The 15,321-nt window shown below is 37.5% G+C and overlaps 1 protein-coding gene across 1 annotated transcript in view; it reads right to left on the bottom strand.

Annotated features, from left to right (window-relative positions):
• LOC142344358 (NACHT domain- and WD repeat-containing protein 1-like) overlaps nt 1–15,321 on the bottom strand; it is a 309,470-nt gene that overhangs the window by 206,967 nt on the left and 87,182 nt on the right. The window lies entirely within an intron of this gene.

The raw sequence follows: 15,321 nt of genomic DNA, 5'->3' as shown, positions 1-15,321 counted from the left end.
TGAAGATATTAAATCGCCAATTGATATTACTTGCGCTCTGCACTCTTTCTACCTACCGGAAAGGCAAAAGAGGAAACATTGTGCTAAGAGGAAAGCACAGTTGTATTTCTATTGGATCTCTCTGCCATTCAGTGAGCCGTCGAGTGGAGAAGGCAGCTCAATCAGTTCTTCAGGTGAATTTATCTCCAAGTTTGACAGTATGCAGTTACATAACGAATGATAATCAGTTGACATTGACTTTATTCAAAGAAGAGAAAATAGAATCACGGGGACAGAATATTCTGCGAAAACAACAGATTCTCTGCCACACTAAAGAAAATGAGACGCTGAAGAAGTATCTTTCATTACTTGAATATTTTCCAATTTATCATGTCGTTACAACAGAAAATGAGAAAACTGAAACTAACCCCTTTACCTACGCCTAAGTGGCCAGCACCAGTTCAAGTTCCTCTGGACGATGACAATCTCCCTGATGAAATTAAAATGTTGGTCAGTGAAGGCAACGTAGAGTCTATTGTCTACTATGGAAGTGGTTACGGCATGCAGGCAAACTATAAAGTGACTTACAATAAAGACGACAAAGACTCTAGTTATACTACTTATGAATTCTTTTGGATTTAGAGAGAGACTAACAAAAAAGCAATTTAAACTAAAAAACTGAGTGTTATTTCATTTTTGCAATTAACTTATTTTCGAATGAGTGTTAAAGAAGACCAGATAGACTCCGCTAATATAGGGGGATTGAATGCTTTAGTTTTTGATGAGGAAAATCAAGAGAGGCGTTCCTGAAAGTTTTTTAATTCTCGGCTACCACGTTCAAATTATTCTATTTTAGTCAGATTTTGATAATACTTTTTCTTATTGTAGTGTCTTTAACCAAGCTTGTGTTTTCCCAACTTGATTGTGAAGAAACAACATTTTGGTTTTCATTGCTTTCGTGCACAGTTGTCTACGCTATTCCAAATCCAAAGCTATGAACAAATTATTATCCACTGGCGATAGGCTTTTTATGGCTGTTTGTGGTCCGTCGTGTTGTGGAAAAACAGAACTTATATTTCAAATGTTATTGAGAAACACTTTCTATCCAAATCTTAGTTCTATTTACTACTTCTATCAACACGAGCAGCCAAAGTTCAGAACAATAGAGCGTAAAATGAAAATTTTTTTCACTAAGTTTTCTGGATTCGAATTCATTTCTCAGCTGGAAAATTGTCTGCTTGTGTTTGACGATTCGTGTGAAGAAATTTTCAATGACAAAGAATTTTCAAAATTTGCAACTGCTGGACGCCATAGAAACAGTAGTGTGATTTATGTTAAGCATAACTTATTTCAACATAGTAAATGGTCGCGAACAATTGATCTGAACACAACCCATATCAGTTTGTTCAAATCACCTAGAGACATACAGCAGATCACCTATGTCGGAAAACAGTTGAACAATACAAATTTTTTGAAGGAAAGCTATGAACTTGCGACAAAACAACCTTTTGGACACTTACTCATTGACTTAGATCCAAAAACATCAGACTCCTTAATTATTCAAATATTGTACAACCAGGTCCAACAATTTTTTATCTACCGTCCTCCAAAGCGGTTATCACTACTTTGACAGATGAGAGAGAAAGAGTTATGTATGCTAAAGCAAATGCTCGAGCTGCCCGAGAGCAATTTCAGAACGTTCCTCAAACCAGCACCAAATAGCATTATAAACTTTCTCTGTGAGTGTTTGCTCAATGTGTTCAATGGCAATGTTCCAGTGAACAAGCAGTTACTTAAAAATCAGGAGAAATCATTTCAACAATTATTATCAAAGAAAACAAGCTTGGAGAAAAGGCGAAACGTTTTAGCCAAAAAACTAGAACTCATTCGATCGTTGAGATTGTCGTGCTATATTTACTTGAAGGCAGAATAATGCATGCAGAAGAGTTTGTTTTGACCCCAAAAGAATGTTCATTTCAAAAAACCCAACCAAGGAAGAAATATTTGATAATCCAATGTATCAGCAAAAAGCAACTCAGTTAGCACTCCTACAGAGGACTAATTCGAATTTTGAACGAAATAATGAGAAAAAAGTACAAGATGCGGACACTAACACTGATAGGTCGATCAAGAGAACAAAGAGTAGCGGTGATGCAACAAGTGACGCAGACGAGGTAAGAGCCGAATCGTTTTTTAGTGATGACAGTGAAATAGAGCCAATAGTGAAAAAAATAGGGATTCAGCATTCCACTCAATAATGCCAGAACTGAAACTAGTGGATGAAAACAAAACCAAAAGAGCTGCAATTATCCTAAATAAAATTTTCAATTCAAATAATGTTTCTATTAGTGGAGAGACTAACATTCTGCACATTAACGATGAGACTCAAGGAGTAGATGTAACAAGCTTTTTGTACTATTTACAACAACCCACAAAAAAATTGACTTGTCAAAGTATTCCAAAATCTTGAGTGAACTTAATATATCAGCTAACTTGGTTTATAATACTCACGCAAAAAAAAGTTGTAGATCAGTTTTACAGTGAAGATGAAAAGGAAACTGCATCAAGACAACCGAAGCGAAAAACGAAAAAAGAGCAGGAAGGAAGACGATCTGAACCAACGGAAAAACACGCAAAGCCAAGAGTCGATGAAAGTAAAAAGAAGACAGCAGAAGAGGCGCGTAGAAAAGACTGGGATATCTATTGACGATGTGCGGAAACTTGACAAGCTCTATTTAAACGGTCCTGCGTCATTTGGAAGCGCAAAGAGATTGCAAAAATTGAGTAAATTATCAATGAAGAAAATTAAAATGTAACTGGAAACGAAACCATCTTTCAACAAATACCGTTCACGTCGCCTCAGATTCCCAAGACTTAAAATTGTTGTTAACGTCACATTGAGATCTGGTCCGTTGATCTAGCATATGTTGATAATTTTGCAAAATTCAACGATGGTGTAAAATATCTGCTTGTGGCTGTTGACTGTTTGTCAAGATATCCCAGGGTTGAGCCACTGAAAACGAAATATGCCACAGAGCCAGCACAGGTCTTCAAAAAGATGATCAAGCATAAACAACTTGAGAAAGTTTGGGTTGATGATGGTACAGAGTTCCTAGGCGCTTTCAAAGCCCTATGCACTGAACGCGGAATTCATTTAAACAGTACGTTCAGTGAGAAAAAGTCTGTTCTTGCGGAAAGAAATATACGCTCTTTGAAAAATATAATCTACAGATATTTAGAAGAAAAAGTGGACGTATTTATATCTAGACAAATTGGATGCGTTTGTTAAAACAATCAATTCTAGAGTAAATTGAACGATAAAGCTCGCTCCGATTAAAGTCACGAAGAAAGACGTTCCAGGGCTTGTGTCCTTGACTGCAAATACAGAAAATTCTCAAAACCCAAATTCTATATTGGTGATTTCGTGCGCATATTGAAAAAAGAGGCGACTTTCGGGAAGTGCTACAAACAATCGTTTACTGACGAATTGTTTGAAATCGCATCTATCCCGACATTGCATCCTCCCTCGTATTCTCTTATTGATGCGGATAAAGAAGTTATCAGGGGTAAATTCTATCAAAGGGAACTTCAACTATCACGAGAGTCTCCTCTAAAAAATGGGAAGTAAACGATTCGAAGACGAATTTACGGTGCATGTTATTTCTAGCGCTTCGATCGAGATCTTTGATCAAAACACACTAGTTTCGTTCAAAAACTTTTTCAAAGATGAAATTCAACTATCTGGCGATTGGAGGGTAGCTCTAAGTAAAATTATTTTTCCGACCAAAATTCAGCATGTTTTGAATGGAGATTTGATAGCATATAGTCTTAAGGGTTACGAGGACTCACAAAGAATCTCATCTGATGCCAATGTCATTTCTCGACCTTACAGTGGAGAAGAAATCTCTTTCATGTCTGGAAACTTTGAAACTGTTGCTCAACTTCTATTTACTATCAAGCGAACATTTGGACTACCTAAATTTTCGTTTCGCGAAATCAAGAGTACTGGAAAATACGAAATACTTTTTGGTAAAAATGAGGGAATCACTTTTCCTAGTGAAGAAATACCCTGTATTGTGGGTTTTACAGGAATTCCAGATAAACATGGTCTACATATTGTGTACAAAATGAATACAGCTACATCAAATAAATTAAGGAAGAGCGATGAGACGAAAGCTTATTATGGAGATTTCCCTGCTGATCTGTGCAAGGGAAAGCACCTAATATTCATTTACACAAACATTATCGAGTATATGTAAGTTGGTGATGCTAGGGCACCGTTATTACGCGTCATTGATTCAAAACAACGTCTGCAAAACGGTAGCGTGTGTGACTTGAACAAACACATAGAATAGTTTTTTTTTCAAATTTCGACTATAAAAAACTACTTTTAAATACGATTCCATCAATTTCCATAGAGTTACGTACCGAAACAGGTGAATTAGTCCTTTTCAGGGTTCGGTAAAGTAATATTGACGCTACAGTTCAAAAAGCTTTTTTTTCTGGACATTATAGACAAAGAGGAAGCGGCTTCATAGGAGGAGGGGGCATAGGTCGAATCGCTTTGCCGCTTTCACGAAAATTCATTCTACCCGCAGCAAAACGTGTCGGAAAAGAACTTCTCTTACAAAGTGTACCAGAGTTAGTGGATGTTGTCAGCGAAAAAAAATCCGCAAAGCAGGCGTTGAAAAACACTATTTCGAATACAGTCAAAAAGCAAACAGGAGGCTCATTAGCACTGCGAATGGCACGACAAAACCGAATGAATCGGAGACGGTCTAAACGTTCTGGCTCAAAAACTAGAAAAAGTACTAATATAAGAAAGACAGTCATTTCAAAAAATAAACAGCCAAAAAGAAGTCGGTCGGATTTCTTCGCTAGAGTTAAAGATGATCGGTAATATGTTACCAACAGAGGCAACAGATAGTTCCCTGGATTTGTTTGAAAAACCAGCGCTTCATGTAACTTTTGAGGGTAGTTTTTGTCAAAAAGAAGGGCCGGTGTACAGCCCTAATGGACCCATGCTCGAATTTGAGGTGGCTGGAGACAGAAATAATTTTATTGACCTACAAAAAATTTCCCTAGAAATCAAATGCAAGATAGTTCAAGGTTCTGAAGCCGATTTGAAAAATGACGCTGGAGCTGCAGCAGACGTCACAAAAACAGACGCCCCTTATTTCTGCAATAATGTTTTACATTCGCTCTTTTCTGACTGCACAGTATCTGCCAATGGATTAAAAATTTCAAACGCAAATGGAACTTTTGCTCACAAAGTTTCATTGAAACTGAATTTTCTCATAACAAAGATGCTAAAGCAGCTTGGTTGGCATGTCAAGGCTATTCATACGAAGAAAACCCCGGGGCAATTCCGGCAGCTGAAGTTAACAGACGAAAAGCCTCTGTTAGACAATCTGCCGAATGTACTTTTTATGGAAAAGTAGCTGTAGATTTTTATACTTGCGATCGGCATCTTTTGAGTGGTGTGACGTTGCCAATTTCTTTTCGACGATCAATAGATGATTTTGACACAATTTCCGACGATGCTGCAAAATCCTACAAAGTAAAAAATTATAGAAGCTAATTGGTATGTGAGAAAAATGACGTTGAACGATGACGTGGTTTCTATGATTGAAATAACTTTACTTTCGAGTCCAGCGTCCTATCCGCATTTGGAGACCATAACTAAAACGTTTCTTCCACTGGCTTGCAAAGCTGGAAACAAGAGGATGTTTTCAGCAGGGAGCCCATTCGACGTCTAGCTATATGCCTTAACACAAATGAAGCTTTTTTAGGAAGCAAACAACTCAATCCTTTCCACTTTCGTAAAATCAATCTGGAGCAGAATTTTATTTACCGAAATGAACTTCCTGTTGCTGACAGTCCAATAAATACAACTGATGACAAACGCTTATATCTCAACACAATGTTAGACTTAGCCTATATTGACTATGGTCATAGAATTAAATTGTCTGAGTATCCGAGCCATTTTATTATGGTGTTTGATCCCGCAAGCACTCAGCAGGCGTCGCATAATTTTATTCATCCTGTACTCACTAATTGTTCAATTTCAATTGAACTCAAGTTTTCAGTTGCCTTGCCAAGTAATATAGAAATTTTCAATACTGGTGAGAAAGCGAGTACCATTTTCATCGATTCGGCTCGGAAAATTTCGAAAAATCATATTCTGACAAACTAATGGATGAAGACGAAATAAAGAGCCTGATTCAAGCATGTAAACTTCTAAAGTACAAATTTTGTGGTGTCTTTGCAGCTGATAATTTTCCCTTGAAATTGTCACAGAACAGATTTATTATTGTGAATGTATCCAGCTCTGATTCTATTGGAACACATTTGACACTTTTGTGTAGGAAGAATGCGGCTATTACATTTTTGCTGATCCGCTTGGACAGAAATTACCATCATACAAATGTTTGTACAACAGACTGGCCTCTGATGCTCTTGATATTCAAAACGTGTATGAATTGCTAAGAAATCAACCTATACAAACACAAAACTCTATTTTATGTGGCTTGTTTTGTATTTATGTTGCTCATTACATTTATACATTTATAAGAAAACAGAAATTGTGAAAATGAGTGATGTTGATTTGATTCGATTTGCGCTTCATATGATGCTCTAAGTAACCCTACTAAAACTCTTCTTAGTTGAATAGAGTTTTTTTTCCAAATTTTATTTTCTCTTCATACACTATGCGTACAAACAAAACACCAGTATCAACAAGCAAATTACCATATCCACTCAAAAAAATATCCATTATTTGGCAGAAAGCACCTGAGTGTGGCCCAGACAAGATATTTTGAAAATTTTGTTGTTGTTGACCTTTTGATTAGCAGCTTCGTTAAAGAAGTTTGGCAACAGTTTCTGAATTGAGTGGGAGTCTATGCTCAAATTTTTGTTGTATTCAACCGCCAAAACAAGCTTTTGAAAAATTTCTCCATTCAGTTCTAGGGTGTTTGAATTGGCTAACAAAATCTTGAATGTCGTGTAGAGACAAGGCACTGTATAGCTTTTTTTAAACTTTGATTTGTCTCAACACTTTGTCACGTCTGGTGTATCCACCAAAACATGGTAATGGTTAGTTTTCAAAGTGCAAAAGGGGTTTTCAAAATGAACACAGCATAATTTTTTACACCATTTACCTCTGGTTTTTCATCGCAAGCTGAAAATTTGAACGCCTTCTGAAATTTTTTGAAGTAAGCTGGCGATCGTTCAAACATTGCTTCAACCATTTTGATTAATCTGTGGAAGCAGCCGAGGATGAGGACGCGGATTCTTATCCAGAATCTTTTTCTGCTAGTTTAGGCTTTTTAGCCACTGGTTGTTTAGCAACAGAAGTATCTTCTTTTCCCTTCTGACTCTGGCACCGAGTTTCGTATCCTGCCATTTTTTTTCATAAGTTTGGCAAACTCCTCTGTTGAAAGGGATATTCTCTGTTCAAATTCATATTCATTGCCTTTTCTCTTAAAAAGTTTCAAAAATACATACGTCCCGGTGTTTTCATAGGTTTTGAGAGTAGCTCTTATCAACCTCTTTCTGTTTTAGATATATCGAAATAGCAATCACCGTACTCTTTGTCTTTGCTTGCAGTGAAAGGCATTTGTATCAAATTAGCTTGGAAGTTTTTGTTGTAGAACGTAGTCAACTGTTAGTGAAAGGCTAAATTATTCAATTGTTTACTATTCATTCCAAAACAGTACTGATAAGGGTGTTTCATGTAATTTACAAATATCAATGTCTTCAGAGGTTGGTGTACTTCCCTTATAACTTATATATCACAGTTATTTTTAGAATAACACGAGGAATTTCTTGGCATTGCCTTGATAACCCACACACACACACACACACACACGCACACAAATACACACTGATAAAAGTCCCTAACACCATGAGTTTCAAAGAAACTGACTGATAAGAGGGGAATACGTGTTAGGCGTGATAATTCCCTCGTAACAAGGAACCAAAGAGTGGTTTCAATTACAAGCAACGTGCTCCCCACCTCAGGCGCGCGGCATGCGTGGGTTACACGTGTGTTGTCTACTTATCCAACTTGGTCCAAATTAATGAAAAACGCCTGGCGTTCAATCAAATTTTGTAAATACATGTGCAGTTTTAAGGCGTGTGCCTAAATCTGTTATAGACAAAGCAATAAGCACATATGTTTTCAATCAAAATTCCGGGCTAAAATAGTTGGCCTTTGGGTGTGCCGGGGGCAGATAAGAGAAGAGGCCACTGGAACCATTGTTAACTCACATAAACTACAGGGGGTAAATTCCCCGCTACATTTTATTTCATTTCGGTTTCAAAACAGCAACTTTGTTGAAAATCTACTGTCTGAGCAGAAGTCTAATTTGTAAAGAAATTTCCTTGCGCTTAAAATACTTTCACAACTTTTTTTTGTTCAATTATCAAAAACATTCAATTTGCTTATCTTCTCTGCAAAGCAATCCAAAATTCTTTTAAAAAATTTTATCTCTTCAAGCTTCTTCAAACGCAAAAAATGTCTTTCCATATTCTGAGTGACCAAAACAATGTGTGGGAGCGAACAATTGTGTACCAGACCTTTTACGAAAACTTTGTGGTTTTTATCCAACAAAAAAGAACAAACGAGAAAGAGTAGAATTGGACAACGCTTGAACACTTTATGATATACAAAATCTTCATTAAATTCATTGCAACCTTGCCGGACAAAAAGGAGAGTGAAGATTGCGGTGGAACCTTTATCACTTCAGGCGGGTTCGTTCCACCTCTGTCGTTAACACATCCTCTTTACCCGTATGACATTGTGACAATGCCAAAAGAAGCTCGAACTATTCTATACAAATACGATTGTGACTGCGTGCCCTTTTTCGAAAACCAGTTGGGAGTAATTCGAGCCTGCAATGACCTAGCCGATTTATGGGGCCTTCCACATTCTCCCGAGTCACCACCACCAACACAAGGATGTGTTTCAACGCCAACTTCTGATCCTAGTGCCATTGTGACTCCGGAGAGCTCAGGGTCTCTGTTTTCCCCCGTCACAGAAGAGAAACTTGCATGGAATTTTGGCTCACTACCAACTGCAAGTCAATTGATGCAGAATTTGTCTGCGACCAACTTCAGAACACCGTCTGGCTCGACGACACCAACAACAATTTTGGAGACCGGTTGAAGCTTGGTTGCAACGAAAACAACAACAACAACACCTGACAACTCTGAGGCGCCCAAAATCACTCTTGCGCCAAGTAAAAGAAGGTCCATTGGACTCTGTGAAAAACTCATTGATTAGAAATTCTGAAAGGAAACTTAAACTCTCAGTTTGATTGTTTGAAGAATTGCTTAATGGAGTAATCAAAAATTGTGTTTTATAAAAATGTTGAGTCAATTTCTATGATTTATTTGTTTCGATTTTTTAAAGCAGATTAAATTGTTTTTGTGTACAAAATAAAATTTTAATATTATTAGTTTGGTTTTTGAAAATTGAAAAAAAATCGAAGGACTAAAGACAAACTGAAAATTTGTTTTTCGAAAACCTGTAAAAGTGACTATATTTGCCAAATGAAGAAACATATATAAACATGGTTTTATAGAGCACAATATCGTCTACAAAATAGGACTTGAACAATTTTATTGAGAAGTGGTGTCTTTGCCCATTTTGAAACCATTTTTGAACAAATTGCTCGAAAAATTGGCAAATTTTTGAAGAAAAACGAAAAAAAAACAATTAAAACGAAAAAGTTGGATAATTTTGTGAGGAAACATTTTGCTGAGCGCCAAGTGTTCTACAATCAACCTCTAAACAAAAGTTTTGGAGGAGCACAATTTCCGGGTCACAGAGAAAAAAATCTATGTTCAGTCATATATTTTTGTCTTTAACTTATCACCCTACAAGTGGAAGACTGATGAGCAAACTACTGAGAAGTATCTCATATGATGTAAAACAACACGCTCTAAATTTTTGGTCCCCATAAACTTTTTTATATCTGTAACAGAAAAAAAGTTATTTGTAAAAACGCAAAAAATTTGTGAAAACAATAAATTTTGAAAAAACTTTTTTTCTTTCAGATAATTTGAAAGCATGCAACTTTTTAACGTTTCAATGTTATCACTATGTTTTTTACTACTTTTTGAAGGTGTTACTTTAGAAAAGCTAAAAAATTTTAGAGAAAAAACACTTTTTTTTCTGAAAAAAAGGTCACTTTTTCGGAAAAAATTGAAAAAATAATGATGTGGTTGTTTTGCTGAAAAATACTCAGAATGAGTTTTTCTTACGGCCATGTAACAGAAATAAAAAGTTATGATGAGCATGGCCAAAAAATCCCGGGAACACGGTTTTTGCAAACACCTGTTTTCAACTGGAAACATGTGGCTGCCAGATGTTTTGGAAAATCGTGTTCCCGAGGTTTTTTTCACACTTCTGTAAAAACAAGTCTTCATAAGATCTCGCGCTGTGCAACTTTGATCATAAGATTGATGAGACTAGCTGTTCGCCAAGTATGAGTTCCATTAAAAAATGCGAAAAAAAAACAAAAAAAAATCAATTTTTTCCAATTTTTCAAAACATTTTTTTTAGTTTTTAAAAATGTTTCACCCCTCGACTGATTCTGCTACAACCTCCAGTAATCATTGATGAGACTTGATATACTAAAATTCAAATCTGTTTTCAAAAAAACTTTTTTGCAATGTTTTTGGTTAAAAAAACTGTAATAATCAACTTTTTTATCCCTAAAAAGAGATATTCAGTTGCACTATAACACCAATAAAGCTATTTAACCATATAGGGCTCGCTAAAACACGTCATTGCATAGTAATTACGCATATATTGCATAGAAGTGACGCATATGTCTCCGACTATTACGGCAAAATATTGGTATTTGCATTTTATTTCAATTTTGCATAAGACATGATTGTAGCCCTCTTTGGCCAGAATGCCAATCATATATGCAAATGGATTTGCATACAACATGATCTACGCCCTCACTGGCAAATGATGGAATTTGCATAAAGCAGGGACTAAATTTGCATAAAATGCTAAACGCCCTCACACGGGATAAAAAAATGTTGTTTCCAAAGCTTCAAACATCACCTAATTTAATCAATTGGGCTGTGAACCTTGCGCAATGATATTATTCACTCTTGTGTAATCCTTTAGTTAACTAATTGGAAAGAAACTTTGTCCCTAAAAATTTCGTTTTGAACATGTTTTCAAACTCGACCAATCATGACGTTGGTTATTTTTAGAGAGTTGAAGGTTTGGTTTAGCTCGAACACAAAACCATTTTATCTTCAAATCGATTCAACTATGAGTTTTTCGTGCAAACTTTGTAACGCCAAATTCACATTTCACGCCAACCGCAATCGTCACCAAAGGAACTTGCATCCAGATGAAGTTGGAGTGCCAGTGTACCACTGTGAACACTGTGATTTCACTTCGAGATATCTACGAACTCTCGAACGACATTTCGGAAACCGAAATAACCCGTTAGTACAATGTTGTCTCTACTGCTACATTGGCTTTGATTCTGCTGATCACTTTGCCACACACATAAGAGATCAACATAGTCTGCCCCCGAGAACTAGTGAAACAAGCAGAAGACCAACAGAATCGGCCTTTCAAGGAGCTCTTCAAGTTTTCACTATAGATGGAACGGAGGACGACCAAGATCTCATGGTGTTCATGCTGAGCAATAGAGACATCATAACTGATCTGATAAACAGCGAAGTTTCAAATGCAGCCAAAAAAATTCAGTTCGTTGTGTCTCCTGATCTCTACAAAGAAAGAAAGGAAAATGACAACGAAGAACAAGCTATCGAAATCTTTGCTGGCTCTGAAATGACTACAGTATACTTCAGTGGACGGACTAGAGTGGACTACAGTGGACGGACTCTCGAACGAAGATTTTTTCAAGATGTTGATTGAGATGTTGAATATTCTCTTCATGTTTTCGTCACAAGGCAGTGGTTGGATTCTACGCAAAGTAAACAAACTGGAAATCAAGATAGCCGTCTTTGCCACCCACCGTGCATGCATCGTCATATATAGCCCCACCTTAACGGATGTCGTTCATTGCTCAACATACGAAACCATTTTGATCACAACTGCTTTGTGTATTGTTTCGTTGTCGCTTATCACATCAAAAATCGAATCAATTTAGTGACAGAAGGTCGATCGGGAACTGAAAAGACGAATCCAGATACGCACAAGAATGCGGAACAACAGCCGGTTGGAGACTATCAGATGCCCATGCCCATAAACAGGATCCCATACTTCAAAGACGCCAACGACGTTCGCATCAATGTTTTCGGGTAAGCGTTTGTTAAATAATATCAATAAAAATCAAATATTCCCGCTAAACGAATCAAAATGTTAAAACTGTATTGGTCTTCATGAATCTGTTTTGTTTACAGAATCGAGGGAACACGTTTGGTGATGATTTACGTCTCCAAAAAGCCTAACAAATCTTTCACAATGGACTTTTTTCTCCTCGACGATGAGAATGCCCATCACTACGTTCTCATCTTGAATCTGGAACGATTTGTCGCATACTTCAAAGGTATAGCGCACCGTGCAGCGCAGCGTATTTGTCGAAATTGTTTCCATTTGTGTACAAACAGAGAAACGTATTAAAACCATGTTAAAACATGCAGCGAACATGAAGCAGCAGAAATTGTTATGCCAAAAAAAAGCGACACCTCCCTACAGTTCCGAAACTGGAAAGCACGCTGGTTTCTTCCTATCGTTCTATACTTTGACACAGAATCTTATCTTGTTCCAATCGCCACAGCACAACCCTCACCCTCTACTTCCTACACAGTTGCAATTGAAAAACATGAACCTTGTGGTTATGCTATAGCAGCCATAGAACACGGTAAAGCAACTCCTGTCTACTTTGAACTAAAGAAAGGCGACAACTGTTTGAACGAATTTGTAAAATCTTTGCACGTACTGGCGCGTGACATCTACAACCGAAAACGAGCTTTCAACGGACCCTACCGAGGACCTGTTCCAGCACGTGAAAATAACACAAGATGTTGGATCTGTGAAAACCAAATAAATGATGAGGCTGAGCTTGTTCTTGACTATTGTCACTATGATGGTCACTTTCTAGGGTGGGCGCATCAACTCTGTAACACTCGTCGCAAAACATCTACTTTTACGCCAATGATTGGTCACAATATCAAAAAGTATGATATTCATCATATGTGTCTTGCACTAGCAGAGTGTGAGCCGGAAACGAAGTTTGAAGTTATACCTTCTACGGACAAAAACTATATATCACTCTCTTTCGGAGTGTTCATAAAAACATTTGTGTCGGAGGCCGGACAACCAGTACCCATCTTCGAATACATAAGATTAATTGACTCGTTTAACATCATGCCCCAATCACTCGAGTCCTTGGTAGCTGATCTGCATGACAATCGCTTTGACATTCTACGCTCTAGGTATGAATCTTACTCCAATAGCGATTTTCAACTTCTCTGCCAAAAAAGTTTTTACTGTTATTCCTACATCACTTCAGAACAGGTGTTTGAAGAAAAAGTATTGCCGCCATTATCGGAATGAAAAAATACATTGCATGGCGGTGAAGTCACAATCAGCAAAACCGACTACAATCATGCTCAAGAAGTGTTTTCAAAATTTGGTTGTCAAAACATCGGCGACTACCACGACCTTTATCTAACCTGTGACACTTTGCTCTTGGCGTGCGTCTTTGAAGCTTTCAGAGATATCTGTTATAACACGTCCAGTTTAGATTGCGCACAGTACTATGGAGCATCAAATTTATCAGGAGATGCCTTCATCAAGGTGTGCAAACCCAACTTGCATTTGCTAACCGAGAGAGAAGAACTTGAACTTGTAGAGAACGTGATGCGCGGAGGAGAGTCTTCAATCTATGAGCAACGACTCTTTCAAGCAAACAACTGCCATCTGCCGAACTATGATGCTTCTAAGCCGTCTACATATGCATTGATGCTAGACGCAAATAACCTTTACGGCAGCGTAATGCAGAACGGTCATTTGCCCTTGAAGGATTTTGCGCTAGATGCACACATCACGCTCGATGAAGTGCTCAAAATTTCGTCAACGGCCCAGCATGGATACATCATTGAAGTTGATGTTGATTATCCACCCGAATTTCATGAAGCTCATCAAGATGACCCTCTGGCGCGATCCAAATTAAAAATCAAGCATTCTTGGCTGAGCGGTTACCAGAAAAATTTGAAAGTACAGATGCACTTACCTGAAAAGGCATCTGGGCCAAAACTCGTCCAAACGCTGTTGCCTAAAAACCGCTACACGCTACATTATCGCCTTGCACAATTCTACAATTCAATGGGGCTCAAAATCACAAACATTCATAGGGCTTTAAAGTTTGAGCAAGCCAACTGGATGCGACCCTACATGGAGCTAAATACCAGTCTCCGAATTGCTGCCAGTACTGCTTTTGGCAAAAAGTTCTATAAGGGCATGAATAATTCAGCGTTCGGAAAAACGTGCGAGTTTAAAAGAAACCGTGATAAAGTCGTTATTGTTCGAAATGCTCAAAGTGTGCTACAAAGAACGCAAAACATTCATTTTAAATCATTCAAAATCATTGGAGAAAGCATGGCTGCGATGAAAATTGCAAAAAAAGATTTATTGGAACAAACTTACTATTGTAGGGGAATGCGTACTTGATCTGGCCAAATTACACATGTTCCAATTCCATTATACAGTAATGAAGCCAAATTTTGATTGCAAAGTTCTCTACTCGGATACTGATTCACTGCTATATCGAATCAATACAATAGACTTTTATGAAAATATACGCCGAAACATTCATATTTTGCAACATTTCGACTTCTCTAATTATCCATCACAGCACCCGCTCTTCTCCAAAGTGAACGAATATGTCGTCCTGAAGTTTAAAAACGAGCTTGCCAGCGAGCCTATTCAAGAATTTAGTGCTCTCAAGCCGAAACTCTGCTCAGTAATTGCAATTGGTAAGTTAGGTTTCATCACACTCACACGTATCAATATACAGCTTGTTAGTTGGGACTGTTCCTAATGTTCAATATTTTAATTTAGATGGCGGGGAGAAGAGATCAGCTAAAGGCGTCACAAAATTAGCACAACGACAACTGACACATGACAGATTCAAAGAAACTCTCTCCTCTGGTCGTTTGATCCGCACCTAAAACCATAGAATAGCTTCTAGCAGCCACCAACTTCATAAAATAACCATTAATAAAATGTCGCTCAACGCTTTCGACGATAAACAATACATTCTTGACAATGGGATTGTTACGCTGCCGTTTGGTCATATAAATATTATCCACGATCGTTTCTTCGACGAAGACGAC

This window comes from Convolutriloba macropyga, chromosome 8, assembly GCF_964194025.1.
Source record: "Convolutriloba macropyga chromosome 8, txConMacr16.3, whole genome shotgun sequence".
NCBI classification, from domain to species: Eukaryota; Metazoa; Xenacoelomorpha; order Acoela; family Convolutidae; genus Convolutriloba; species Convolutriloba macropyga.
This window is presented reverse-complemented; position numbering and strand designations above follow the sequence as displayed.